Source organism: Triturus cristatus, chromosome 6 (genome assembly GCF_964204655.1).
Source record: "Triturus cristatus chromosome 6, aTriCri1.1, whole genome shotgun sequence".
In the NCBI taxonomy this organism is placed as follows: Eukaryota; Metazoa; Chordata; class Amphibia; order Caudata; family Salamandridae; genus Triturus; species Triturus cristatus.
Genome location: NC_140589.1, coordinates 31,352,248 through 31,379,867, shown reverse-complemented (window position 1 = coordinate 31,379,867; position 27,620 = coordinate 31,352,248). Strand labels below are relative to the sequence as shown.

Here is a 27,620-nt window from a genome sequence, read left to right as displayed (position 1 = left end):
ACTCGAGGCTCCTCCGCGATCACTAGCCCATTGGCTAGTAGGTCCATATGATGGCAACTCCACTTCTACTTGTGATTTTCTGGTTCCTCCAGACTTGTGCTTACTTACCCTTGCTAGTCTTTGCTGGTCTGCACCGCAGTCCTTTCTCTGATTTCCTGAGACTTGCCATTGCCAAGGCTTGTTGAGTCCTTCCTGGTTGCTGATACCGCAGCACTCGACAGACTTTGTGGGACAGCTCGAATCCAGCACGTGGACTTCGTCGACACCTCCTGGAACTCGTCGCTGAAGAGTCAAGACACCCATCAACTCACCTGAAGCACCCGACATCTGTGGGCATTGTTCCATCTTGCCCTAGGTCACTGGCAAGCTACCCAGACTCTGTCCCCTCTGCTTTCAGGTTCCTTACATCCTAGATCCAGGCTTGGATCTCTCCGGACACTTCTCCTCTTCTCGGCAGCAGCAGTTCTTTGCAGGCTTCCATTGGAATCGACAACGCTATACGACACCAAAACACACCTATGCAACCGGCTTCCCTGGGTGAGGTAACTCAAGTAATCCAGTACTCTCGAGGGTGCAAGCCCTAGAACTGTCTAAGTCCAAAAGGGTTTGGCCCTAGTTCGATTTGAAGTGTCACTAATCTTTAAAATTCCAACCGCGACATTCCCCATAGAAAGTAATAGGAACCCGCAGTTGTGTTTCCACACTGCATACGGCTCCCGTGGGTCCCCGACGTCCCTACCTTGGGTGATTCCTTGGGGTCCCAGTGATTCTAGAGGTGATAGGCACCTTGCCAATCTCACTCGTGGTTCTTATACCACTATTTTAGTATATGGGTTTGTACGACCCTAGTGCCCAAAAGTGTATTTGTGCTTTTACTGATGCTTAAACACTTGTAACTGAAGTACTTCGAACTCCAGTCTCATAAAGAGACTAGAGGGGTGGGTTTATCTTAAATACATATATTTTGAATATATACCTGGTGTGGTTGTCTTTTCATTTAATCATTCAAGAGATTATAGACTGGTAAAACAAGCTGCTTTACATTCCTTCAAGACTTAGCCTGAAGGCTGCTCTCCATAGCTACCACTAGGATAGCTTTCACATAAGGTTGTCTTTAACCTATCACCATAAGGGGTTGTTTGGACTGATACAAGGTGCCCACTAGAACTAGTGGACAGCCTATATCAGGCCACCTTCTCACAACAAGGTCAGAGGAGACCCCAATAACCTCTGAAGGTGGCAAGGGCCCACTCAGTAAATACAACAAAAGTCCTGTGCACTCATTAAGGTAGGTACATATAAATGTCTTACATCAAAAGCAAAAAGGAATTCGTAGCGAATGAGACAAGGTAGACACAATTGAGTGGTTTCTTTCAAAACTAAATGTATTGGACCTTCCTTTCGGGAAGGATGACATCAAAGAAACAACCAGCCGACACGTGTTTCGTCAAGCGGGCAGTGAAACCGTGACTCTTCAGGGCGTATGGCCGGTGTTAATTCCAACCCAGCGCACAAGGGTTTGGGTAAAATACCAGAAAAGGCTAACTCTAGCCAGGACATAACCAGGGGATGGGTGGGTACATCCGTCAAACCGGAATTTCTGTTGGTACGTAGAAGGAGAGACGAGTAGTGTCTTCCTCAGTGCCCGCTTGACGAAAACACGTGTCGGCTGGTTGTTTCTTTGATGTCATCCTTCTCGAAAGGAAGGTCCAATACATTTTGTTTTGAAAGAAACCACTCAATTGTGTCTACATTGTCTAATTCGATACGAATTCCTTTTCGCTTTTGATGTCAGACATTTATATGTACCTACCTTAACGAGTGCACAGGACTTTTGTTGTACATCTTATAATCCTAACTGACTCAGGGAACATGGTAGAAATTTGAATTTAGTATGCCTAAACTCAGAATGATAAAATACATCTTTTAGTGAAGTTGGTTTTAATATTCTGTGTTTGAAAATGCCACTTTTAGAAAGTAGGCATTTTCTAGTCTAACCATTCAAACCCACCTCTGCTAGGCTGTGTAGTCCCTGTCTGGAGTTTGAGTGACAGGGCTGGGGAATTCCAGGAGACAGGGTGAGGTGGCCCAGTGGTGAATAGAGAGATCTGCATCTAGATGGGTGGGAGGAGTTGCACCTGGGACCTGAATAGGGCTGTGCCTTCCCTCCACAATGCTGGCTCCACCCCCTGTGGTGTGTCTGATGTCTCTGCCCTGCACTCAGAAAGGAAAGAAAGAGTCAGGTAAACAAAGTGCTCCAGGACTGACCAGAACCGGTTTGAACAAGGCAAAGGCCCCTCTGCCCTCAGAGAACAAAGGATTTTGGGGTATAAGTATTGGGACCCTGATCCGAAGAATTTGGATCACTTTGGGAAACGAGAAGAAACTCTGCTGAGGAGAGGAACCAAGAAGAAACTGAGGAGAGACTATCCCTGAAGGTGGGGGATTGGCCTGCAGGGGTTGCCTACTGCCAAAGAGAGGGGAAAGGAACTGTGTGTGTACTTTTGCTCAACTTGTGAAGGATCTCCAAGGGCTTGGAAAAGAGCTTGCCTCCTGCTGAAGTCTCAGGAACAACAGACTTCACCCCCCAACTCTTTAGAGTTCTTTGGAAGTGCCTGCTGCTGTTGTTGGGCCTTCTGAGGGACTGCGTGTCGCAAGGAGCTGGAAGCGCGACTCAAGAAGGAGAACCGTGCCACCGTCAGAGCTGTTGTCGTCGCATCGCGTAAAGTGTGTCGCCGCTGCAGCTGTCGCATCGAGCGGAAGCATCTCGCATCATCCTGGAAGTGTCTCGCAATGCCAAAGAAGCGTGTCACCATCACTGCCATCGCAGCTGACGCATTGCACCGCATCAAGAGAAGAGTCTTGCATCGAGGAAGAAGTGTGTCGCCATCGCAGCCATCGTAGTTGTCGCATTGCACCGCATCAAGAAAAGCGTAAAGGGGTGTCGCCGCTGCAGCATCGCATCGAGCGGAAGCATCTCGCAACGTCGGAGAAGAGTGTCGCTGCCAAGGCTGCTGTCGTCGCATCACATAAAGTGTGTCGCCGCTGCAGCTGACGCATTGAATCGAATCTTCTTGAAACATCGGAGAAGCGTGCCGCATCTGGAAGATCTTCACGTCTTTACTTCTTTGCACCAAAATCGTTGCCCTGCGTGTCGCATTTAAAAGGTACATTGACTTAAAGTGTCGCATTTAAGAACTAAAGAGAACAAAGCAAAATTCTACCATCTAAAGTAACAGTATTGTGTATTTTTGTTGTTTAATGGTCTTGTGGTAAATCTATATAAAGAATACTTATTTTTGATATAAAACCTGTGTGGTGTCCATCTGTAGTGTTGTCACTTGATTAATGTATGTGTTCACAAATGCTTTACACACTGCCTCTGAGATAAGCCTGTCTGCTCGTGCCAAGCTACCAAGGGGGTGAACAGGAGTTATTTTAGAAGTGTACCCCCTTACCCTGACTAGAGGCGAGGGTCCCTATTTGTCACAAGTGCATACCTGTGCCAACTAGAGACCCCCAAGTCTAACACAAATGTATTAAAAACATGGAGAAAATGTAGTGAACTGTGCTACATGTTTGACTAATAAAAAAATAAATAATTGCATGCAAAACAACAACCAGAAAGAAGACATAGCCACCATAAAGAAGGCATGCAGGCCTATGGCAGAAGCACACTGGCTGCCTTCACAAAATGGCCACCAGCCACATGTCAAGGCCACAAAAAGAAACAATAATGACAAGCCAACAAAGGCAAGACAATGCAGGCCTATGGCAAAAGCACACTGGTTTGCCTTCACAAAATGGCTGCTAGCCACATGGCCAGGCCGCCACAAGAAGAAGCAATAAGCCAAGAGGAACAAAGGGAAGACATGCAGGCATATGGCAAAAAAGCACAATGACTGCCTCCACAAGATGGCAACCAGTCACATGGTCACAACAACAAGAAGGAGGCCTTGAAAGCAAGGAACACAGCAGGCCTATGGACACAGACTTTACAAAATGCCCCCTGGCCAAATGGGCAGCCAAGGCAAATGCTGGGGCCCACTATTACAAACACACTCAAAGACTGGCCAGACAAAGCTGAACAACATATCTCATGAAAAAAGTGAAAAACCACAAAAAAATACATGTTGTATTTCAAACAAATGCCATCCATGCATTAAATGATGTTTTAAATTCAACAGACACCACAGAAGTTGTTGTTGTTTCATGCACCCACAAGTAGCTCTGGGACTACTGGCTGAGAAAGGCCTATTGGCAGACTACTGGGCTACATAGTGAATTAAATAAATTTTGCAAATTGATTTCGAAACATGGAGAAAATGGAGTGAATTGTGCAACTTGTTTCCTTTATAAAAGAAGAAAAATTACTTACAAAGAAAATAAGAATTTGCAATGCAATAGGTCTCGCATTTTTGAGAATTAAAGCTATTGCCGTTTTAAATGACAATGGGGCAGATTTATGTTCCCTGGCGCATCCCTGCAAATCAGCATGGATGCGCCAGGGAAGATGCGCCATGCAAGTTTACCCTTGCGCCACAATAGATGCGCTGCATTTACAATGCAGCGCATCGTGGCGCAAGGATAAACAGATGCGTGACGCATCTGATGGCGGAAGGGCGGCGCATTGCTGGAGTTGCGTCGCAAGCGAGACGCAGCTCCAGCAAGGCTCGGGGGTGCCCTATCGGTACAATGCTGCGTCAATCCTTACGCCTGCTTCAAGCAGGCGCATGGATTTGACGCAGCATGGCCGGAAAAGTGACTGAGTGAAATCTTGTAGATTTCACTCAGCCACTTTTCGGAGGCGTTCCTGCGCCGGAACGCCCCCCCTGTGAAGGTACACCCACATGTGGCGCAAGCTTTACAACGTGACGCATCTCCCTAGATGCGTCACGTTGTAAATCTGCCGCCGCATGGCGCTGGCTTTGCGCCGCCGCTGTGTCACAAAAGTGACGCAACGGCGGCACAAAAGTGACGCAAAGGGCTTATAAATCTGCCCCAATGTCTTTTACCCGTGTGTTTTGGTTAGAATGAGGAATTACCAATGCGACCAAAGATGCAGCTGCAGCACTGCCTAGAGAACTTAGAATGAGGAATTATAGATGAGACCAGAGAAGCAGCTAGCAGCAGTGTCTAGAGGACTTCGAATGAGGAGTTACCGATGGGATAAGAGTAGCAGCTAGCAGCACTGTATGAAATACTTAGAATAAGGAATTACCCCTGGGAACAGCAATGCCTAGATGATTTAGAATGGGGAAGATACTGACGGGACCAGAGAAGCAGCTGGCAGCACTGCCTAGAGGATTAGGAATGACAAATTACTGATGGGACCAGAGAACTTTAGACATACTAGGGCAGATTTATGTCAGACTTGCGCCACATTTACGCCGCCGTTGCTTTACTTTTGTGACGCAGCGGCGGCGTAAACCTTGCGCGACGTTGCGCCCCATTTACATCGTGACGCATCTATGGAGATGCGTCACTGTGTGAAGCCCTGCGCCACATTAAACCTGCGTCAGGTTTAATGTATGCAGGGTGGGCGTTCCATCGGAAAAAGCCTCGGAAAAGTGACGCAGTGAAATCTACAAGATTTCACTCAGTCACTTTTCCGACGCTGCTGCGTCAAAACCTTGCGCCTGCTTGAAGCAGGCGTAAGGCATGACGCAGCATGTTAGGTATGGGCAGCCCCTAAACATTGCTGGAGTTGCGTCGTACTTGCGACACGACTCCAGCAATGCGCCGCCCTTACGCCATCAGATGCGTCACGCATCTGTTTATCCTTGCGCCACGATGCGCTGCATTGTAAATGCGGTGCATCTGTGGTGGCGCAAGGGTAAACTTGCGTGACGCATCTTTCCTGGCGCCTCCCTGCTGATTTGCAGGGATGCGCCAGGAAACATAAATCTGCCCCACTGAGGGGCAGATTTATGAGGCCCTTGCGCCTCATTTACGCCACCGTTGTGTCACTTTTGTGACGCAGCGGCGGCGCAAATCCTGCGCCATGCTGCGGGGTATTTATAACGTGACGCATCTGGGAGATGCGTCACGTTGTAAAGCCCTGCGCCAGCAGTAGGTGTACCTGTGCAGGGGGGGGCGTTCCGTCGCAGGAACGCCTCCCAAAAGTGGCTGAGTGAAATCTACAAGATTTCACTCAGTCACTTTTGAGCCCATGCTGCGTCAAAACCCTGCGCCTGCTTGAAGCAGGCGTAAGGATTGACGCAGCATTGTGAAGATAGGTCCCCCCAAAGCATTGCTGGAGCTGCGTCGCGCATGCGACGCAACTCCAGCAATGCGCCACTTTTACGGCACAGATGCGTCACACATCTGTGCCGTTTTTGCCCTATGGTGCGCCTTATTGTAAATGCGGCGCATCCATGGTGGTGGAGCTGTGGCGCACAATAACTGGCGCATCCCCGCTGATATGCAGGGATGCGCCAGTTATTATAAATCTGCCCCTAAGAACTGAGCAGTCAAGTGATCCTGGTAAAGAATGGCAATTTGTCAGCAGCACAGCTTTAAACTTTACAAGGTCCTCCCCCCCCCCCCCCCCCACCACCAAAGAAACGCTGCATTGCTTCGAAGTAGTTGTCACACACATCTGAACCTCAGTGACAATCAATACATACAGCAGCTGCTTACCCTTTTCAACAGTATTTGTTCTTTTAAAGAGAAGCACTTACCAGCCCTGCTCTAACGTAGGAGAAGAGGATTTTCAAAACACAAACTGCAATAAACATGAGAACGAGCTACAGCTCACATCTCACGGATGCAGCGGATAAAAGTACACTCATTTAGCTTCAGAAAATACTTACCAGTCACATAAATCAGCCTGGGGCGGTAATGGCTTCATCAAAAACTCATGGACGACAGGATGATAAAGAGCTGCTCAGTGTCCAGAACTCAAAAGCCACCCAATACTTTGACCCCAATAGTATCCCTACACCATGGTTTGTGCCTTACCTTTGCTGCTTAGGACTCAATATATTGCATTCCTGGATTGAATTCTGCAGCAGAAAGCCTCAGTAAATACACGTAGCAAGTCCACAAGACCCCACTCCAAGCAATATCCCCCACTTCACTCAGACAACGAGCCCCAAAACACAAGTTTGCCATCTCGTCCCCTTTTTAGTTGCTATTTTCCATGTACCATGGACCACACCAACATCTGACACGTGGTGGCACAGAGTTCTTCATGAATAACCCTCGTAGTTTGCCTACATCATGTACACCAAGCACTGCAATAATGCTCAGACTCCAAGCGCTAAATGACAGCTAGAACAGAATGTGAGAGCTGGACCAAGTCTGTCAGTCTGTTCCATTTGGAACAAGTTGTCCTTTTATCACACGGGCGGCACCAGTGGATTCACCTTTGCAGGATGTGGGCTCTCTCTCTGTGTCCCCTCTCTGCAAAGCAGTTCATCCCAGACTAGGATCCGGATATGGCTTCAATCTAGAAGGGAAACAACAAGGGAATCTGAACGCCGCCCCTTCAACGAGTCACTTGCATCATAAAGAGAGGCACACGATATTCTCCTAGAACTCCACACCCTAGTTGGCAGAACAACTAGGTCTTATTAAAATATCTCAGCCCAACGAGATTCCATGAGTAAATTATTATCTCACAAGGGCACATATAAGAGACACCCACAATGCGCCCCCAGAGCACACCTTATCCTTCGAGACTGGAAGACAGCCGTAGAGACCAATCAGGAAAGAAATCTGCATCGAGAGGAACCTTACAACCAGAGCAAGGAACATTTCTCAGCGTTGTCTGAGATGTTAGGTAAGTTTCATCAGGAATCAAAGAGAGCGGGTGTACTGATCATGACGCCGCTTTAACCAGAGCCCTTCAGATCCGCAGGAGCAGACCACTGCTCTCGATACCACAAAGGCGAAGGTGCCGATGATAGCCAGCCCAGAAAGGTGCGAAGTCATTGGAATACAAAAGGGATTTTAAATTATTGGGTGTGGTGAGCCTAATGATTATCGCCTGCCCAAAAAAAGGAGACACAACATTCAGACTTTGGTACCATTACTGCTGCAAAAAAACCTTAGGATTGTTGCCGCAATTAGATGCGAGATATATAGGTTAAGATGCCAGCATTGGGACCAATAATCTCAATAGATAAAACTTGCAAAGAAGTTTTGAAAAAGCAATCCTATTGGCCTTTAACTTGGAAGTACAGAGCTATTTAACTTTAATTATGTTAACTTTGTATCCAATTTATAAATTAGATTGTGGATTGTTAACTATAATTCACAACTAAATCCTTGATGCATTTCTATTAAAGATAGATTTTGAATACCCAAATTAGGTTCCTTATGTAATGTGTGGCTTGCAACAGTAATCGTTGTGGCGATTTCTTACAATATTTTATAGTATGGGAATTTAACCTGCATCAGAGAGGCGTTAATCTTAACTGGGTAGGGCCCCTGTTGGGTTCTTAACATATCCCTATTCATTCCCTGTGGAAGACTGGGTCTCAAAATCTGTGCCTTTGTTATTTACCGGGAAATGCGGAATCACCACGCAAGTTGTACAAACATCGCAATTACCTGTACAGGCGCAATTGGGCCTCACCTTTCCTTGTACCCAACCCAGCTAAAAATGCAGAACCTTCATGTGACACTTGCAGAGCTGGTACATAAATCATATCTTGAGAGGAGTCCAGCTCAGCATGCAGAGCTGGTACATAAATCATATCTTGAGAGGAGTCCAGCTCAGCATGCAGAGCTGGTACATAAATCATATCTTGAGAGGAGTCCAGCTCAGCATGCAGAGCTGGTAAATGAATCATATCTTGAGAGGAGTCCAGCTCAGCATGCAGAGCTGGTACATAAATCATATCTTGAGAGGAGTCCAGCTCAGCATGCAGAGCTGGTACATAAATCATATCGTGAGAGGAGTCCAGCTCAGCATGCAGAGCTGGTACATAAATCATATCTTGAGAGGAGTCCATCTCAGCATGCAGAGCTGGTACATAAATCATATCTTGAGAGGAGTCCAGCTCAGCATGCAGAGCTGGTACATAAATCATATCTTGAGAGGAGTCCAGCTCAGCATGCAGAGCTGGTACATAAATCATATCTTGAGAGGAGTCCAGCTCAGCATGCAGAGCTGGTACATAAATCATATCTTGAGAGGAGTCCAGCTCAGCATGCAGAGCTGGTAAATGAATCATATCTTGAGAGGAGTCCAGCTCAGCATGCAGAGCTGGTACATAAATCATATCTTGAGAGGAGTCCAGCTCAGCATGCAGAGCTGGTACATAAATCATATCTTGAGCGGAGTCCAGCTCAGCATGCAGAGCTGGTACATAAATCATATCTTGAGAGGAGTCCAGCTCAGCATGCAGAGCTGGTACATAAATCATATCTTGAGAGGAGTCCAGTGCAGCATGCAGAGCTGGTACATAAATCATATCTTGAGAGGAGTCCAGCTCAGCATGCAGAGCTGGTACATAAATCATATCTTGAGAGGAGTCCACCTCAGCATGCAGAGCTGGTACATAAATCATATCTTGAGAGGAGTCCAGCTCAGCATGCAGAGCTGGTAAATGAATCATATCTTGAGAGGAGTCCAGCTCAGCATGCAGAGCTGGTAAATGAATCATATCTTGAGAGGAGTCCAGCTCAGCATGCAGAGCTGGTACATAAATCATATCTTGAGAGGAGTCCAGCTCAGCATGCAGAGCTGGTACATAAATCATATCTTGAGAGGAGTCCAGCTCAGCTTGCAGAGTTGGTACATAAATCATATCTTGAGAGGAGTCCAGCTCAGCATGCAGAGCTGGTACATAAATCATATCTTGAGAGGAGTCCAGCTCAGCATGCAGGGCTGGCACATAACTCATATCTTGAGAGGAGTCCAGCTCAGCATGCAGAGCTGGTACATAAATCATATCTTGAGAGGAGCCCTGCTCAGCATCAGTACAGCCAGTTGTACAAAAAAGATATAAACTGCACCAGTATCACACCTTCTCATAAAGTTAACATTTGTCAAGTTGAGGGCTTTGGTGACTTAGATGCCAGGAGACTGAAGTTGATCCGTTAGTAATGGGCCATTGTCATTATCTGAAGGCACATGAACTTACCTGGAGAGCCAGCGGGGTTCTGTATAGCGCCTTGCAGCAGGAGCGAACAGCCTGAAAGGAACCAGAATCACTGCTGGAGCTCGCAACAACAAGCGACAACACTGCCACGTCAAGAGCGAAACTCCTATGTGATAGAAGAGTAGAGCACTGACCATGCCATGAATATTGCTGATATATTTTACATCTTACATGATTTGTGTTGCCCAAGAAATGACCCCGTAGCTACTGAACACAAACAAAGTAGAAATAGTACCCACATCAGAGCGCTTGCAGGGGAGGGACACTAATTACCTTTAATCAACCTGTAGTTGAGCGGCGCTCCACACAAGCAACAGTACGTGATGTATCGCGACTGCTGCCAAATTAGAAGGCAGCAAAGGAGAGTGATTGTGCAATTGACCAATGGTGAGTGTAGGCGGGCTAAAAGCACCTTCTGACTCTTTTATTAAACACAACAGATCATCTCCATGGCAACAGCGCTTGCGCGCTGCCTACAGGCTCGACCTCAATACATGCAATGCCGGAAAAAACACCTATAGTCTAGACTGATTTAAATAGATAGCTGCTCGCTGGGTAACGAAGAATAATTATTTCATTTACCTGTTAGCGGCGGGCAGCAAGCTATGATGTGTGATTGGTGCCTGTCCAGTGTGACAGAGTCTGTTCTGGCGGCCCAGGGACGCTTCACACCCGGGTGACTGACAGTCACTGACTTCGTGACTGCACTTGACTCTGCAATATAATTGAATTTGCCATGGGCGGCGGCCATATGCCTGAGCCACAGCCTGGGCAGCAGGGCCATTCACGAGCAGCCGCTATGCTGCGAGCCATAGGCCATGATTGCGCCTGCACCGCCCACAAACCAGTACCTCCCCAGATGCTGGCAGCAGAACATGGTGTTCTCTGCACAGCGCCACAGGTGGCCAGACTAGTTACAACCTCACTGCCTGGCCCAGATGTTTCATTGGACACTACCTCGTAAGGTCAGGCAGCAGGATCTCTGACTCAGAGGCGCGCGGCACCACAGGAATCGAGATACATTGTAGCAGCACACTGAAATGCCCTGATGCGTAGTACTTGGCAAAAAAGGGAACGCGGACAACTGGAGGGGCGGGAGGATGGAAAACACAGACAACGGGAGGGGGCAGGAACAAAGTAACTAAAAAAATAGTCCACGTACTGTGTAACAACCAAGCAAAGGGGCCAGTCGCCATGGGAAGATACAAATGACGGCATGGCCGTACTAAGCCTATTAAGGAATCAGACACCAGCATTTACGAAGGGCAAACCCACAAGCCAATGAAAAATGTGGGCGAGGCTTCTCCTCTGTACTCTACCTACACAGATCGCCAGAGCAGCGCTTGTGCGCTGGCTCAGGCCCGACCTAAAACTAGGCGCCTACTAAAGCTGCAGGGCAACCACCGCAATAAATTTTAAACAATCGATGCAAAGTACAAATAAATCTAGGTGCATGGCCCCAATCAAACTAACAACACTACTTTTCGAGCTTACTTGTGAAATCTCAAATCCAAAGTCCTCAAATCCAATGATATATTATGTAGCAGAAACAAAGAGTGATCCTTCCAGCTCTAAATCCAAATGAAAAGTGACCAGGAGATGGACAAAGCCCTGAGAGGAGTCTGCTGGACAGGAACAGGAAGTTGGAGGCTCTGGGACACTTCCTTCATCTTGAAAAACAAAAGAAAAAAACAAAAAGGACTCCCACAAAAACATATAGCCAATTTGTCAATTTGAGGAGTTTTTACTCCAAGTCGTAATTTTTGAGTAGGATTTGAGGCTGCTCGTGGAGAAAACCTTCTCCAGATTGCAGATGTGGTAGATCCTGCGCATTCGGGATTGCGTTCTTCACAAAGCCCCCTAAAGATGTCCGCTGGTGTGCTCGAATGACGTGTTGGCGACCGCACAGTTTACAGGACCATGTAGCCACCTAGGCAATCTTGTGGTGCTCGTGAATGGCTTGGAAAATCTCATTGGCGATCGCAGGCACCCGGTATGTCACTCCTGCGCACGCAAAAAATGCATTTCGGGTGCGCCAACACAGAAAAACTCTGCTTCATTGCGGAGGAAGGAGTTTTTGGGTAACTCAGGTTCTACGCAGAATGCAGAGTTGCCAACACTCCGCAAACTCTATGAGCGGAGCGAAGTTTTACGCCCAGGGTATCTCTCAATGTTGAGCGACACCCAAGGCCCAATCTCCTGTCGACACTGCTGCTGCACCATCTCCCGACCCCAGCAGCAGCACCCAGCCTTCTGGACATCACCACTCACAAACTACTAAATTGCATACTCCTCAGCATTCGCTTTCTACACAGACACACAATAGAAATCTGGGACCTCCTCAACACTCACCCCAGACGTTGCCTATCTCACAGAAACCTGGACCAATACCAACTTCACGCCTGACATTGCCACCACCATTGCCGAAGGATACAAAATCCTGCAAAAAGACTGCCCCACCCACCCAAGAATAGGTATCGCCATCGTCCACAAAAGCTCCCTCCACATGACAACCACCAGCCCAAATGACACTGCGACCTCATGGAGCATCTCCACTTCCAGATGCAGACCAACCCTAAAACTACTCTCAGCAGAATACTCATCTACAGGCCACCCGGCCCCAGTGCTCCTTTTACTGACACCATCGCCGAGCTCATTGCACCACACGCCCTCGCCTCCGCAGACTACATCCTACTCGTAGACCTAAACTTCCACCTGGACAACCACAACAACCCCAACACCACCGCCCTCCTAGAGAACCTCGCCAACATAGGAGTGAAGCAACTTGTCTCTGCCCACACACACACTTCAGGACACACACTCAACCCTGTTTTCGCAGAAAGAAACAGCTTCTCCTACAGCCACACCACAGAACTCCTCTGGACAGATCACCACTGCATGCATTTCTCCTTCAGAAAACCCACCGTACAAAAGCACACCCACCACTGCCCCTGTAGAAGCTGGAACAAAGTCACTGAAAACCAGCTCACCTCCGCCCTCACTAGCACCCCACAACTGGTGATGCCAAACGCCGCACAACGCAACCTCTACCTCTTGATCATGAAATGCGCCGACGACCCTAGCCCCCTCAAAAAAAACACAGGACCACACACCAAGAAAGTAAGCTGGTTCACCCCTGTACTCCAAGAATCCAAGTGCTCCTGCTGACGACTGAAAAGAAATGGAGGAACAAAAAAAAATAAACAGAAACACGCACTGACGACATCTGCTCCCTCCTTGACAGGGCCATACAGCAGCCCTCATTCTTCTGGACCTTTCAGTGGCCTTCAACACCATCTCCCACCACACAAAAGCCACCAGACTACACAACGCCAGCATCTACGGAAAGGCCCATGACTGCATATGCTCATTTCTCACAGGCAGAAGTCAGTGAGTCAGACTTCCGCCCTTCCTCTCGGAACCAACAGAGACCAGATGTGGAGTGCCCCACGGATCCTCCCTCAGCCCCACCCTTTTCAACATCTACCTGCCCCCCTATTTACCATCGTCAGAACCCATGGGCTCAACATCATCTCCTATGCCAAAAACACCCAGATCATCCTCTCCCTCACCAAAGAACCCAACATCAACAGGTAGAATTTCCAAGAAGGGATGAAAGCCCTCACCACCTGGATGAAGAAGAGCTGCCTGAAACACAACTCAGAGAAAACAGAAGTCCTCATCCTTGGCTCCACCCCATCCAACTGGGATGACACCTGGTGGCCCCCTGCCCTCGGAAACCCCCCCAACCCGACAGACCACGCACGAAACCTTGGCATCGTACTAGATTCATCACTCATGATGTACCACCAGATCAATCCTGTATGCTCAACCTGCTTCAACAACCTCCGCATACTCTACAAAAAAGTTCAGATGGATCCCATCTGCATCCAGAAAAATGGTTATGTACACCCTCATCAGTAGCAGACTTGACTATGGCAATGCTCGCCATGCCGGAATCAACAAGAAACTACTTTGCAAGATCCAGACCATCCAGAACGGCGCAGCATGACTGATCCTAGACATCCCCTGCTACCACCACATCACCCAACACCTCTGTGATCTCCACTAGCACCCCATCAAAAGAAGAATAACCTTCAAGACCTCACTCACGCTTTCAAGGTCCTCCACAACCGCCTCTCCTTCCACACACCCCCGAGACACCTCTGATTAGCTGACCTCTCTCTGGACACCATCCCACGTATCTACAGGACCAGTACAGCAGGAAAGTCCTTCTCCTACCTCACAGCCAAGGCATGGAACGATCTCCCCTCCACCTCTGGAAAATCCCCACACTGCCCGTTTAGGAAGGACCTCAAGAACTGGCTCTTCGGATGATCCCAGCACTCAACGGAGCCACCCCCCCAGCACCTTGAGACCCTCGCGGGTGAGTAGTTGCGCTTTAAAAAACCCTTATTGATTGATTGATTGAGTGATAGGACTTACAGAGGAGAAGCTTTGTTACAGTGGCCTTGGAGTCTAATGAAAAAATTGCAAAGTCTATTTTATATCATGGCTCATTTATGTCATAACTTTGTTGCGGACAATCCAACCCTGTGTAAGAGGACCTGGTCCAGCTGAAGGTGTAGTAAAGTTTGTTCTTGTTATTACTGGCATTGTAGGTACTATTATTGATCTCTGAGTTTATTAATCATGATAGTTATTAGTTCTCATCTACTTTATGGTCCCGATGAGCAAACAGCATTTGGACTAATTTCAACTGCACAGGAGTACTGAAGTATTCTAGATCTAAATATACCCTACCCTTTTCATTGGGATCCATGGAGGCTGGTGGGCTGTGCTAAGAGCTCTGTTGGGGCCTGCCATATTTACAGATCTCTGTCTATGTGTTGGAGATCTCTACACCTGGCTACCATCATGTTGGCTCCTCTAAAGACACTGATAGTTTGTAGTTTGTTGAGTGACCACCATGTTTCATGCTGCCTCTCAACAATTCGTTTTGTCTCCCAAAAACAAACTCCCAAAGTGATAGTTTGTTTAAAACGAATGACCAAGAGAATTTTCTCCTAGGGTATGTAGGTAATTGTTTTATCTTTTAATATTTGGGAGTGCCAGGTTACTTCAGACTGTCCTCTCTAAACAGGGCAGATGGTCTGAGTTACTTACATCGAAGGTCCTACGTTAGTTGGGCCATCGGTGTAAGCTTTCTATGAGCCGATCCATAGGGCACCACCATCAGTAGCATGACTGTCTGCCCTACGCGAAATAGAGCAGGTAGACCGTCAGCTTGGTAAACAGGGCACTCTACAGTTCTGGTTGTGGTACCCGGAATATCTCAAGTCTGTTTCTTTTTCTGCCTTCTCCAACTCTCTGAAGTAAGCCACATAACAGGTAGTGCTTTATAAAATGTCAAATAAATAAATAGCTATATATTCAGAAATAACTTTCATTTTTGACTGATTGCAATGCCAGTGATTCTATTACCACATGAGTGTGCGAAGTCCTCATTCCACACTGCATCCTAGCCCACAAAAAGGTCCAGAGCCCTGCTGCTGTGGGACTATGCCACTACTAACAAACTGCTTTTTTCATATGTTTTTGCACAAGTAGGGCAGACGAACAATGCTCCTGGTGTCCTTTGTGTTCATATTGGTGTTCGGGATGACAGCCGCAGCTTCTGTCAATTACCCCATGCTTGTAGTTTTTCGGTCTCTTTCTGGAGTCTCTTTGTTTGGACTTTCCATCATTACATTGGCTTTAGGTTAGTACATTTTGACTACCTGCAGAATGTTTTTCTCTCTTACAAGTTATGACATTATCCAAAGCAATGTTTCCTCATTCTAATATTTATGCAACTGAGGTGAGTTCCACTTCTGTGATGTGCTTTTCAATGTCTACCATATCAGAAGCCTTAGAGCTAAATGGCAAGGATGGGCCCCTTCCCCGTAATGGATGTGGCATACCCACTGCCCACCCTCAACACTCAGCACATCAGATTTACAATATTAGAGCCTTTGTAACAATAATGTAATAAGACTTTTGGTGGGCTATAAGGACTGGTACGAGGAAGTTTGAGTCATAGTATTAGTGATAAGTAATCAAAACATTTCCACCTCGTTTTCTAGGGGCAGGTGAATACAATGTAATGATATAACCACTGGATAGCTATGTCTCAACCATATCTGATGGGGAGAATTCTCAATGGAATATTCCAAGAATATGTATCGCCCAAGTAAAGAAATGCTCAACCTTGGCACTACAGATGTTGGGGTGTTACACAAAGAACAGGGTTAAGACGCCCGCAATGAGAGATCCCTATCACATCAAGAGGGTGCCGTGACCTACAAACGCGAGAATAGCTCTAATAGAATCGATTATATATTTCTCATCCTGCATTTATGGGCTTACCTGGGCGACATGCCCGTAGTTGAAAGTGGACCTCATTAGACTATTCAAAGATTGTTCAGAAGTAACAAAGCCTAGTGTTCTGGGGAAGGCAGTCCTCTCTTACAATAAAAAAGGCTTTAAAATGGGAGCATGCCCAGGCTCATCCTGACATCCTGGAACAGGTCTACATTGGCCTAGTCATTGCCATGGAGAAAAGTAACAATTTGCTTGAAGAGGTTACAGTCCCTAGTCAAAATATTTATTTGTGCTGATGAGCGATTTGTTCTCTAAAAAACATAGGAAACTATCAAAAATTTGCCCAAAACAACATCCATGGTACAACACTTAGTGTAGGACAGCAAAAGTGCATCTCCTGGGTTACATAAAATGCCCTTGCTGCCTGGAAAGCAAAGGTCTGGACAGATTTATCTCAGGCTGCAAAGCTAAGGAACTTAAAAGCAGTTTGGGCCATTCTGTCGCACGGCAATTGCACGTCAGCAAAGACAGTAACTTTTCATATTGAACCACGCAAATGGGTTAACCATTTTTCAGAGCTATACAAGACACAGGTTACCAGCGATCAAGATACTAAGACTCGTGACATTTCTTCTGCTATTACTCAGGGGCAAGCAGATACTCTTGAAAAGTAAATTGCAGACATCTTTGTGGCATTGAAATCAATTGTTCCTAACAAAGTCTGGTCCCGGATTGTATTCCTTCTGACTTGTATGCTTCAGAGACAGATATTTGGGCCACATATTTAAATCTCATTACAAGGGCAATTCTAAGAAGGGTCCAATACCTAAGTCCTTGCATCAAGCAAAGATCGTACCAATTTATAAGAAAGGTCAATGGATGACCCCAGGAACTACAGGCCTATCAGCCTAATATATGGGCTCCAAAAGATTTTCTGTCTACAGCTCCTGGGAAAATTGTCAGATTGGGCACTGACAAACAACATATTCACTAATCTGCAAGGAGGCTTTTGTCCAAAAGTAAGTACTTTAGATAAAATGTGTAGGTTTAACTTGATCTACTGGAAAATCCTTCTACTTGGAAAAGGGCATTTTTGTTGACCTTTAGTCAGCCTTTGATATGGTTCCAAGACTTAAACTGTGGGAAGTTCTTGGTAACATGGGAGTTCTAACTAATATTTTGGAAATCTTAATAAAGATCCATGAGAGTAATCAAGCGCAGGTGAGATATGGGAGGGACGGGAAACAAACAGAAGCCTTTAAAATAGAGAAGGGAGTTCAGAAAGGCCCCAAATCTCTTCTTTTTGTTTGCAAATTACCTGTCAGAAACCTTGGATTTTCAAAATAGAGATGCTACCAGGATTGGTGCTGAAAAATACCGGATATTATTATTCATGGATCTCACCCCCCAAATTTTGAACCATTTTAAAATGTTTTGCACTGACTGGAGTTTAGAGCTGAATATATATATGGTGTTCAATCCTTATAAATCAATTAGCCTAAGAATAATTGCCAATAATACACATTTTGAACAGGTTTAGAATTGTATTTACCTGGGGGTTACTTTACTGCAAAACATTAGTTGGAAGGTGTAAACTAAAAGGAGTGCATTACAATTATATCAGGAGGCCGGGGCAATCCTAAGGATGGCAAAGAGACAGAAAACAACAAGTGTAACACCTGCACTAGAGGTATATAAGGTTAGGGCAAAAAGGGCTGTTTATATGGTGCAGAAGTCTGGGACTACACCGCTACCAATGAGCTTTCCGTAGTAGAGAATACGTTTCTCAAGCGTTTAACAAACCTCTCGTATAATTCTCCAATGCTTTCATTAAAGCAGGAAATGGATTTATATCTCATCTCTTTTACCATTCATTTGAGACCATTATTTTTTTGGCACCGGATATGGTCAACACCTGAATCTTATAGAGCACCCCTCAGAGAGATCTTAAAGACAAGTAGATATCTAAGAATGTTTTGGCTGTCATAAGTGAGGCGAACATTTTAGCCTCTAAACCTTGAGAATCTCTGGGACTGTCCAGATGACTCACATTCAACACCAAGGCAATTTATACAAGATTGGTGCAGAGAATATAACTGAGGAGAAATAGTCAAAGCCTGTAAATCAGGGAGCCTGACAAATCAATTCTTTGACCACAAGATTGTTCTACTCTACAAACCTACACTAGATGCCATCCAAAGCTCCCTTGCAGACAGCTATCTTAAAATTTAGTCATGGGACTCTGCCTACGCTTTAGTTCACAGCGAGATGGGCAAAAACCAAGAAGTCCAATACTATATGCCCAGCTTGTGACAATGCTCCTGAATCTTTAGAACATCTTGTATTTTTTTGTGAGGCCTTTAAATTGTCAAGAAGAAAGTGAATCATTCCATTTTGTCATTTATTTGGCATACGGTCTGTTTATCCAGCTCTAAGAACATTGTAAGCTAATACACAGTAGGTGATCGTAGTCAGTCTAGCAACATTTTTACATGCTGCATGGATAATCGGCAGTCGGCGGAAGGAACATCACTTGAGAAATCAATTGTCAGTTAACCCAAGACAATTTGGTATCTTCCAAGAACTATCCCGGACCAGGATACTTTAAGCAGTGATCAGTTTACTACAAAAGTTTATTTTTCCTGTGTTTTAGTTTCATAAAGTGCAATAATAAGCCAAGAAAGGTTGCTGCTAATCTTATACTGTTATTAGAGTTTATCCACTATAGTATGGAATGCTCGTCTGCAGGAATTTTAAATATGAATTTTTGTGTATAGTTAGGTTGCAGTTAAACTGATATTATTAGGATGTTGGGGCTGATTGCATGATTATGGTTTTACACTCTTTTAACTATTGCAATTACAATAACTGTGCTAATTTTATGCATGTTTTATGGATGTCAATCCAAAATAAACCATTACTACTACTACTAACTAGGTACATTGTTGCTCCTAATGGGTTTAGGTTTTCTGTAGGTAAGGGCTGGGCATTCCGCTATTTGTTTTCCTATTATGGGATCTCCTTTAAGCAGATTCCAGTGCTTGTTCATCAAATCCCTGATCTTCCCTGATCCGCTGGTAAAGGTCGTAATAAGCCTCGGATTTGTCCCTTGTCTAGGGCTCTCGTCAAACTGCATCTGTTTATTACAAAAGAGAGCCTCTCTTGGTCCCAATCTGTGTATGTTTTTTTCTGTGCTTGTTACAAACCTCTATTGGGTAATTCCCACTCCTTGAATCTTTCATTTATAAGATGTTCTTCCTTTTTGAAGTCCTCTTCCTGGATGCAATCTCTGTGGGCCCTCAATAACACCCCCATAGGTAATGCTCCATTTTAAGGTGTTAGGGTGGTGACTGCCTGCATGCAATACAGTGTTACCTGTCATTGCCTTTCTATGCAAGATGGTACTTAGCTTATTGTCTTTTACACACACACTGATACCAAGATATTCCACATATTCATTACTGATGTTATAGGTGAAACTTAAGTTTGAGTTCTTATTGCCCAATTTAGTAATGAAGTCTACAGCTAATGAAGTATCCCCATCACATATTGGAATACATCGTAAATATAACACATCCATTGTGGTAAATGTCTGTATATCTGTCCTTCTCCCTCACCCAGGCCACCTGCTCCTCCCACCAGCCAAGGCACAAATACACAATGCTGGAGGCGAAGCAGGTGCCCATCGCTTTCCCTGTCCGCTGTCTGTACAGTGTTGTCTCAAATAAAAATATGTTGTTAGCTAGCCAATAAATCATCATTTGTTTCAACATGTTGGTGAGGTTGTACATAGCCATAGATCTACCTCTAAAATAATGAATACAGGCATCTACTCCTTGATTTCGTTTTATACTCGTGTATAGTCCACACAAATCTAAAGTGATCGTTCTGTAGGAATAACATTTTCCCATGTAATATCATAAATTCCTTAGGGGAAATCTGTACTATCTTGACAGTATGATCTTAACCTTTGTACATGTGGTGCCAGATGTTTGTTCAGAGCCACCATTGGATGAGACTCTAAGCATAGTGGTGGATGAGGGGGGGTTGGATCATCTCTCAGCAGTTCCAGTGTGTGGGACTTACTGGAGGTAACAGGATTGTTTGTTGGCCCTCAAGTACCCTCACCAATCAATGGGACTTCATACCCAACAATTTAGGTACCAGGAGGCTTCTCTGTAGAGTGGTTAAGAAAGGGGGCAGGACCTCTGGCAGCTTTCTTCAGGGCCAGTCTTTTGGGGGAGGTGTAACTCCCCTCCCCTGGTCGATTTAGGCCCAGGGGGCTCCATCCCTCTGACCCGGCCTTTTCAAAAATTACATTTGTAGTAGGGGAGGGTGGCCGGGCAACCCCCTCCTCAGGCCGATTTCATCCCCGGGGACCCCATTTCCTGTGGCCTGACCATTTACAAATTGGAGGTAGGGGCTGTGCGTTTCCACTCTCTGGGTTGATTTTGGCCCCGGAGACCCCATCCCCCAGGGCCTGGCCATTATTCATGAGTGCCCCAAGGGCAACCAGTCTGCATTGGCACCATGGGGGAGCCTCAAGGCCTCCATGGTTCCTGCAACCTCCCCGCCTCCTGTGAGAGCCGGCATTGCTTTCAGACACAGTGAGCTGCTAAACATCCAGCTCCCTGTGTCTGAAACTAATTAATCTGTTTCCCTGCTTGCTTGACAGCGGGCAGGGAAACAGATGAATGCTCAACAGCTTGTTGGAAGAGGAGTATTTGCTGTGGCTTGGCATGTGTACTTAAACCTCCTACCAAGCCACAGCAAACAGCTATGTCCTGGGATGGGCACTCCAGGACACAGCAGGAACCGGCTCTGGGGAGTGGAGGTCCCTAGGGCCATCTATGCCTAGGGCTCCAGGAGGGGGACTGTGTGACCCCCCTCCTTTCATTGAGTAGGGCATGTCCCGAGGATGTAGTAGTCCCTGGGTCAGAGAACGGCCCAGAAGGGGAGGCACATGGTCCCCCTTCCACTTTTAATGTTAATTTGTCTCTGGAAGTGGTGGTGGTTCTCAAGGCCTGGGGGTCCACGTGGCTCCTCTATTACATTTAATTTTGCCCTGGGGAGGTTGTGGTACCCAGGGCCGGGGGTCCATTAGGCCCCCATTTATTTTTGCTGCGTGACCCCAGGGAGGTATTTATCTCCAAGGGGTTCAAGCGTCCCCCCTTTATTTCACATAAACCCTGGGGAGGTTGTGGCCTCAGGGGCCTTTATAAGCCTTATAAGCCCCAGGAGGGGGATCCGTGTGCTCCCTCCTTTAATTTTTCCATGCCTCCGGGACCTGGCTCACCTGAGGTCTATTAAAAAAGAAGTGCAGGAGCCTGTGCCTCTTATTTTGTAAAGTTTTTGGCAGCAGCCACAGCTGCAGCTCGAGCACAGCTCCTGATTATTTTTCTAAAACATATATACATCATTTTTGCCAGCAGGTAGTTATAGTTAGGACCTAGTTTCCATAGGAAAAGCATTTTTTTATTTGCCAATATCTGTGGCACAGTTTGACGAATCTTCGTGAAATTTATTAAACTAATGACCTGCTCAGGTCAGCTCCTGTCTTGAAAGTTTTGAGATGATTCGTCAAGCCGGGGCTGAGAAAAAAAGGGGGTCCCAAAACCTGTTTTCTCCATGTTAATTTCCATCGGAAATTTTGGCAAAAAGGTAGCTCTTGTTTCAGAAAGCAAACTTTTTTTTTTAAATGGTGTTAATCCGTTCTGTAGTTTCTGAGAAATACATACATATAAAAATATTTGGCTGCCAATACCAGGAAGTGTTGGCAGCCATCTTGGGACTCGGTTCAACCGAGTCACAAGAAAAAAGGTAAAACAACTATTCAAAATAACAAAAGGGGGCAGGGTAGAAACGCCCTGACCCCCTAGGCCTGCTCAGGGGATGCCACAGGGACCCCCAGGGCCCAAAAAAGCATTTTTTTTAAAAATAAATTCGGCAGGATTTGCATACGGCATGTTTTTTTTAAGCCTCCGGGTGGGCCAGGTCCCGGTGGCTATCCAATGAAATGAAAACTGTGTGGGGGTCTATGCCCGCCCACACTACCCCAGGGGCCACCACCTCCCCGGGGCATTGATTTTAATGGGTGGGGGGCCACATGGGCCCCCAAAACCCCAGGGACTGCCACCTCCCCAGGGCTTAAGTTTGCATAAAGAAGTGTGGGGGTGGCTTCTGGTGGACCACCACCTACCCGGGGCAAACTTAAATTAAGGGCGGGGTTCTGTTGCAGAACCTCGGCCCTGGGGATCACCACTTCCCTGGGGCTTTAATCATGATGGGTGGAGGGCTGAGCGGCCCACCTCCTGGAGCCCTCCTTGGCCCTGGGGACCACCACCCCCCAGGGCCGGCTCCAGCAATGTCCCGGGATGCCCACCCCCGGGACATTGCAGTTTGCTATGGCAGGACAGGAGCACGGCTCCACACCCTGCCACAGCAAACACTGCTTTGCTTCATGGAAGCTAGAGCAGAGAACCTGCTCTCGCTTCCATGAAGCAAAGCAGAATTGCTTTTGGGCAAATGGAGCAGCATGTTTGCGGCTACCTTTGTCCAAAAACAGTGCCGGCTCCCGCAAGAGGCAGGCAGCGGCTGGGACTGGGGGGGCATTGGGGCTCCCCCGCAGTCCCCAACCTGAGGCCAGACCCCGGGGGATGGGGTCCCCGGTGCCAAAAGTTCCCATAAAATGAAAAACGTATTTAAAAACGTATTTAAAAAAAAAGAGGCCAAGCCTCAGGAGGAAGCGGCCTCAGGAGGGGGCCCACCTCCAAAATGTTTTAATGAAAAAGGCAGGCCAGGCCCTGGGGGATGGGTCCCTGGGGCCAAAAGTGGCCCAGGGAGGGGGCCATGTGGCCCTCCTCCCATAAAATAAATAAATATGAGGCAAAGCCCCGGCGGATGGGGTCCCCAGGGCCCAAAAAGTTTTAATGGAAGGGGCCTTCCAAAAACAAAACAGAAAGTAGAAGCCTGTATCTTGCTGGAGGCCCTGCTCCCTTCCTGCACCACTATGCAAGTGCGCTTCCTGGCACGTTCTTGGTTGGGGGATTAAGTTCCCTTGAATCCTCAGGGTTCTTAGGAGCCAACTAGGCCACCAGGTACCTCCAGTAACCTCTGGGTACCTCCAGTAAGCCCCACACAGTGGGATTGCTGAGAGCTGGTCTGAGGCCATGCCCCTTTGTACACCCCTCTGCAAACATGCCTCTTGGCGCACAGCTAGTGGGGCAATGAGGTCCTCTTGTGTCCTGAGGACTTCAGGACTAAAGTGGACCTCATCTCCCAAGCAGCAGTGTGCCAGGAGGCGTGTTTGCAGAGTGGTGTAAAAAAGGGGCGTGGCCTCTGACCACTCTCAGCAATCCAGCTGTGTGGGGCGGGGAGGGCTTGGAGGCGTTCGAATCTCCCTCGTCCCCGCAGACACAGCGAAGCTGCTGCCAGAGTGGCTGTAACACCCTCCGCCGGAGCGGAGGGCCACCAGCCACCCCAAAGCCTTCCCAGCCAACCCGGAGCCGGTCACGGTGCACCGCCGTGGAGGAAATGCACCCTGCAGGGGCCGGGTAGTGCCCGGGCGCCGGTCCCGCGGAGGGGATCTGGAACTCCCGGGCCACCGACCTTCCCGCCGTGTTGAATCCCCCGGGCAGACTGCACAGACCCCACCTGTTTACCTCTCGATGGTTTCACGCTCTCTTTAACTCTCTCTTCAAAGTTCTTTTCAACTTTCCCTTATGGTATTTGTTGGCTATCGGTCTCGCGCCCGTATTTAGCCTTAGATGGAGTTTACCACCCGCTTTGGGCTGCATTCCCAAGTAACCCGACACCGAGAAGACCCGATCCCGGCACGCCGGGGGCCGCTACCGGCCTAATGCCGTCCGTGGGGTGAGCCTCGATCAGAAGGACTTGGGCCCCCTGAGCGACGCCGGGGAGTCGGTCTTCTGTACACCACATTTCCCGCTCCTGCCGCCGGGGATTCGGCGCTGGGCTCTTCCCTCTTCACTCGCCATTACTGGTGGAATCCTGGTTAGTTTCTTCTCCTCCGCTTAGTAATATGCTTAAATTCAGCGGGTCGCCACATCTGATCTGAGGTCGTAGTCGGAAGAAGACCCCGGAGCATCAAGGAGGTTGCCGGGGAAGGCCAGGCCCCGGCCGGAGCAAGGGCCTGGTGTTCCGGCAGAGCACGTGCCCTCTTTCCCCAGATCGGATCTGCAGGGATTTGCACTCGCCGGGAAGCCAGCCGTGGAGGAGGGCGCCCGAGGCGAGTGCGCGTGGGCAGCCGATGGGACACGACGGACAGCCACGCGCAGCACACAGACAGGCGCCAAGTTTGATCGTCTTCTCGGTGCTCCACTATGGCCGTTGCCGACCCCGGCGGGGCTCCCAGGCCCGGAGGCGCAGGGTAAGCCTCCCCAGGCCCGCCGGACCCCGTCCCGGGCACCCTGCCACACGGCAGGACCCAGGACGGAGCCTGGGGTGGGGAGGCCGCCCTCCCCGGGGCCCTCAGGGGCCCAGCCAGAGCTCCTGAACCCAGCCAAGCAAGGGGGGCTCCCCGGCCACAACGGAACCCCGTCCCAGGCCTTTGGCATTGCCGCAGGCTGGGGGATGGGGCCCAGGGCCAGAGCCCCTCACCCGGGACCCGGCAGGGCCCCTGGACCCAGCCGGGGCTCCCAGGCCCAGAGGTGCAGAAGAAGCCTCCCTGGGCCCGCTGGACACCGTCCAGGGCACCCTGCCACAAGGCAGGACCCAGGACGAAGCCCGTGGGAACTCGTTCGGGCACCCTGCCATGTGGCAGGACCCAGGACGGAGCCTGGGGTGGGGAGGCCGCCCTCCCAGGGGCCCCTGGACACAGCCCAGCAGGGGGAGGCCTGCCGGGTCTCATCCGGGGCAGCCTGCCATGCAGCAGGCCCCGGGACAGACCCAGGGCTGGGGCGGCATCCTGGCCTGCCCTGCTGCCGGCTGAGGACAGCTAGGCCGAGAGGGGTCCCAGAGTACCCTGTCCCTAGTAATCCGGAGGAAGGCTACCCCCCTTTCTGGTAACCCCCATGCTTCGATTGGCAGAGGGGACCCTAGGAGCAAATGCACCCGGCCTCCTGGAGCCCTGGCTGGGATCCGGGAGGCAAATGGAACCTCACTGGGACTTCCAGGCCGACCCGGCCATCTGGTCACCTCATTGGAAAGCACTGCATGTGATCAGATGGCCAGAAGGGGAAAGGTGCGACCAGATGGCCGGCACCTGAAAGGACTCCCGTATGCCTGCCCCGAGCTGAGCCATAGCGGTATGGCTCCTGCCTGCCCACCCATGCAGGGCTTGGGGGGCTCTGCTTCTCGGGGAACTCGGGGACCCCGGCTGGGCCTCAGGCACTTGGAGGACCACCAGAGCTCTCGGGCCCAGGCCCCCGGGGGAGGACTGCCCGGGACTCGTGGAGCCTGTCCCGGGCACTTTGCCACACCACGGGCCGCAGGAGGGAGCCCCGGACGCCTAGGAGGATGTTGCCCTGGCATAGCCCATCTGGTCCCCGGCAAAGAACCGTCAGCCCCGGGAGGGGCGTCCCAGCATACCCTGCCCCTACTAATGCAGAGGAAGGCTACCCCCCTTTCTTGTAACCCGCGCGCACCGCGAGGCTCAGGGGACCCTAGACGCGAACACGCCCGACCTCCTGGAGCCCTGGCTGGGATCCAGGAGGCAAATGAGCCCTCATCGGGACTTCCAGGCTGGCCCGGCCATCTGGTCGCCCCATTGGAAAGCATTGCGTGCGACCAGATGGCCGAGGGGAGAGGTGCAACCAGATGGCCGGGACCGAAATAACGCCAATCTGCCCGCCCTGAGCCTTCGCGGTAGGGCTCCCGCCTGCCCTTGCAGGGCTCGGGGGCTGCAGGACATGGGGCCTGCAGGTCTCGGGAGCTGCAGGGCTCGTGGGCTGCAGGGCTCCGGTGCTGCAGGGCTCCGGGGCTGCAGGGCTCCGGGGCTGCAGGGCTCCAGGGCACCAGGGCTGCAGGGCTCCGGGGCAGCAGGGCTCTGGGGCTGCAAGGCTCGGGGGGCTCAGAGATCCCACGCTGGGCCTCAAGCATGGGAGGCCTGCAGGAGCACCCGGGGCCCGGGCGCCTGGGGGACCCATGGAGCCCGTCCCAGGCACTTTGCCTCACTGCGGTCTTGAGGTGGGAGCACCAGACGCTGGTGAGGTGTCGTCCGGGCTTATCCCCAGGAGGGGCGTCCCGGTATATCCTGCCCCTAGTAATCCGGAGGAAGGCTACCCCCCTTTCTGGTAAACCGTGCGCACTGAGTGACGGAGGGGACCCTAGGCCCAGATGCACCCGACCTCCTGGAGCCCTGGCTGGGATCCAGGAGGCAAAGGACCACCGGAGCTCTCGGGCCCGGACGCCCAGGGAATGACTGCCCAGGAACCATGGAGCCCTTCCCAGGTACTTTGCCACGCCGCTGACCGGAGGAGGGAGCCCCAGAACTGCCATCCCTGGGAGGGGTGTCCCGGCATACCCTGCCCCTACTAATCCGGAGGAAGGCTACCCCCATTTCTTGTAACCCGCGTGCACCGTGAGGCTCAGGGGACCCTAGGCGCGAACCTGCCCGACCCCCTGGAGCCCTGGCTGGGATCCGGGAGGCAAATGAGCCCTCATCGGGACTTCCAGGCTGGCCCGGCCATCTGGTCGCCCCATTGGAAATCATTGCGTGCGACCAGATGGCTGAGGGAAAGGTGCGACCAGTTTGCCGGGACCGGAAGGACTCCCATCTGCACGCCCGAGCCTTCGCGGGAGGGCACCCGCCTGCCCTTGCAGGGCTCGGGGGCTGCAGGGCGTGGGGACTGCAGGGCTCGGGGGCTGCAGGGCTCTGGGGCTGCAGGGCTCCGGAACTGCAGGGCTCCGGGTCTCCGGGGCTCCAGGGCTCCGGGGCTGCAGTTCTCGTTTGAATATTTGCTACTACCACCGAGATCTGCACCTGCGGCGGCTCCACCCGGGCCCTCGCCCCAGGCTTCAGTGCGCACCACAGCGGCCCTCCTACTCATCACGGCTTAGCCCCCGTGGCTCTTAGCGCTGGCGACGGCGGGGTATGGGCCCGATGCTCCAGCGCCATCCTTTTTCAGGGCTAGTTGATTCGGCAGGTGAGTTATTACACACTCCTTAGTGGATTCCGACTTCCTTGGCCACCATCCTGCTGTCTATATCAACCAACACCTT

The 27,620-nt window shown here is 49.5% G+C and overlaps 1 non-coding gene and 2 pseudogenes across 1 annotated transcript; all 3 read right to left on the bottom strand.

Annotated features, from left to right (window-relative positions):
- Positions 1-6,794: 6,794 nt before the first annotated feature.
- Positions 6,795-6,863, bottom strand: LOC146813692 (small nucleolar RNA SNORD31). The gene has a single exon (XR_014964979.1). It is a non-coding gene; the product is annotated as a small nucleolar RNA SNORD31 (small nucleolar RNA).
- A 445-nt stretch (positions 6,864-7,308) lies between these two features.
- On the bottom strand, positions 7,309-7,386 carry LOC146813691 (small nucleolar RNA SNORD22; annotated as a pseudogene).
- Positions 7,387-27,326: 19,940 nt separating this feature from the next.
- The window catches only part of LOC146813690 (28S ribosomal RNA), a pseudogene marked incomplete at both ends in the record, with an annotated part of 869 nt that continues 575 nt past the window's right edge, over positions 27,327-27,620 (bottom strand).